Source organism: Urocitellus parryii, unplaced genomic scaffold (genome assembly GCF_045843805.1).
Source record: "Urocitellus parryii isolate mUroPar1 unplaced genomic scaffold, mUroPar1.hap1 Scaffold_48, whole genome shotgun sequence".
Lineage (NCBI taxonomy): Eukaryota > Metazoa > Chordata > Mammalia > Rodentia > Sciuridae > Urocitellus > Urocitellus parryii.
The window spans coordinates 3,912,600-3,915,346 of NW_027554049.1; the positions used below are offsets into that span (position 1 = coordinate 3,912,600).

Below are 2,747 nucleotides of genomic sequence, written 5' to 3' on the forward strand. Positions count from 1 at the left end.
GTATAAACCTTGAAAACAATATATTAAGTGAAATAAGCCAGTTACCAAAGGAGAGATACTACATGATTCACTTATATGACACAACTGAAACAGTCAAATTTACAAAAGTACACATTAAAATAGTGGTCTTTAGGATCTGCAGGGAGAGGTGAGTAGGGAGCTGATTTAAATAGGTATAAGGTTTCAACTGAATAAGTTCTAGAGATCTTCTCTATAACATTGTGTCTAGAGTTAACCAGCTTTTATATAAAGAAAAAATCTGTTAAGAGAGTGCACCTCATGTTACATTCTTAACAACCTTAAAAATGGGTAGGGGTGGGGTTGGACGAACATCTAGCAGACAAGGCAGTAGGTGAGAATGAGGGAGAGCATATTCACAAAACTTCAAACCTGACATAGAGTCTGGAGCGCACAGAGGAAGGGTAGATAGTACAAAAATGGAGAAAATTGCTGAAGTGAAGCTGGCAACATGGGGAAGTTCAGGTCTTCCAATACAATTTATAAGAAATACCTACTATATCCTGTAAGCAGTTGGGAATCAGAATTACTTAGCATGCATTCAACTCCCAGTAGCAGAAGCCCCAACTAAGAGAGATTTCAACATAGGGAGTTGCTCAGAAACAGGGCTAGTCCAGAGTTGGATAATTCTGTGTCATGATGATGCATGTGGTTAAAGACCCAAGAGCCATCTATCTTCCCAACCTGCCGTCCCCATCATGTCAGCATGTTCCCTTATGATCCAGGTGGGGCAGCAACAGTTTCCAAATACTTTGCAGAATTGGGTGAAATAACAAAAATCTATAGCCCAGATCTGTAGCCTCATACTTGACCTGATGTCTAGATCTTGGGATTGTGATTTTGCACCTAAAGGAGACTTTGGATCTTCAAAGCAGAAACATCCCCAACAGCTGCCTCACACCAACAAACCCATAGCAAGACAGAGAAAAATGATTTATGCAATGCCACTATGGGTCTATGAACAATATGTAGGGCTAAAGATATATGTTTACAAATAAATAGAATTCATCACCAATAAACATTTAATGAGCATTCCTTAGGTGCTAGGCCCTATTTTTAAAATATTTAATAGTGACGGTGGATGGCGTACCATGAACCCCACAGGAAGATCCTTGCAAGGGGCCTTCCACTTAGTCCAGGGCTGCTAGCCATTGTGGCAGCCGCCATGGACCACAAAGGTCAGAGGAAAGGAGGGAGCCAGCCCAGCACACGGAAGAACAGCCAAGCAGGCCCAAGACAACACATCTTCCCTGACCTAACTGATCACTCAGTGGGCATGCCTCACTTTCAGGGCAGCGGGGACAGCCACTGCACTGCCAACCTTGGCTCAGCGTTTGGCTTCAAGGTACCAATGCCGCCTGGCTTCCCGGAAAGCATGAGCAAGATGAAAAGCCTGCTGACCCAGGCTCATGCCAAGGACTCAACATGGCCCCGCATGAGGCCACGCCACAATCGCTGTCGCACAACCTGCTGCCCAATCTGCCGCCGGTCACCTACATGCATGTCTAGAAGACAGATGGCTTCAGCCTTGGTGTGTTCCTGCTGGAGAGCTGTACGTCCACCCGGCTGCACGACCACCCTGGCATGCACAATAAGCTCAAGGTCCTCTATGGCACGTGCACATCAGCTGTACTGACAAGTTGGAGGCGGAGAGCGGGCAGCAACCATGGTCCCTGCTGCCAGAGCAGTAGTTCAAGCCCCCGCTTCAGGCCCTAGAGTGGGAGGTGGTCGGCCAGGAGTGCTGGCACTTTATGGCTGAGTATACTGAAGTCAGAGGCCTCTGCATCCTCACGCCTCATAGGGCCAAGCTGCAACAGATCTACGTGGTGGACAGACTCGCTGCCTTCCTGGACATCCTGGCCCCACCCTACAACCCGGAGGGATGGCTGTGACTGCCAATATTACCAGACCCAAGGAGGCCTCTGGCTCTGAGAGTGACCTGCCTTGAGAGGTGTGGCTCCTGTAAACCCTTCAGGCTGAAGACTTCTTGTGCTAGGGAGAGCGCTATTCAGGTCTCCAGGTCTTCCCTTGAAGCAAATGGCACCCTGGAACGTTGGGCAGAAGACATGCCATACCCTTATCAGCCTGGATGGCTGTGGCACTGCACAAAGTCTCTCTTTCTCCCCCCTATCCTGAGTATTGGATTTACTGAAGTGAACAGCAGCTAATTCCTCTGCAGGTTGTGAAGCAGTGGCGACTGGACTACAGACACCTGGTATGGTTTTGGGGGCAGGGTAGGAGGGAGGCTAGGTTTCCTGGTACTTTCATTGCCACTGGGGCTTTGATTTGTGGGAGTGGGCAAGGGACTTTGAAAGGCCTTCACCCTAGAGCCAAAATGAAAATATTCTTCCTTGGTAACCCATTCTGTACAGAAAATACTAAATGATTATCTTAATCCCAACCCTTTGGTAAATAGGATTTGTCTTTCACTGCTGAAATTATAATCTTTTGATCCTCATAGTTTTATCTTATTGACTGAGCATGATCCAGTGTTTTGAAGTGTTTGTAGTCCAATTCATTGTAACAGAGGAAATTCTAAGAGTTGAGCTACTTTGAAATTGAGTTGTCTAATTAATTCCCTGTAAAAAGTCAATCATCTTTTCAGAATATGGGTATCACTGTAAAAACAAATATGCATGTCAAGGACAAGATTTGTTCTCTTTCTTAAGCTTGCCCAGTAGCCACATCTGGTTTACCTTGGCAGGCATCTACTAAGTAATCACCTGTAT

At 46.3% G+C, this 2,747-nt stretch overlaps 1 pseudogene; it reads left to right on the forward strand.

The window, feature by feature from the left end:
* The first annotated feature begins 469 nt into the window (after nucleotides 1–469).
* LOC144252571 (2-aminoethanethiol dioxygenase-like) lies at nucleotides 470–2,050 on the forward strand (annotated as a pseudogene).
* Nucleotides 2,051–2,747: the final 697 nt, after the last annotated feature.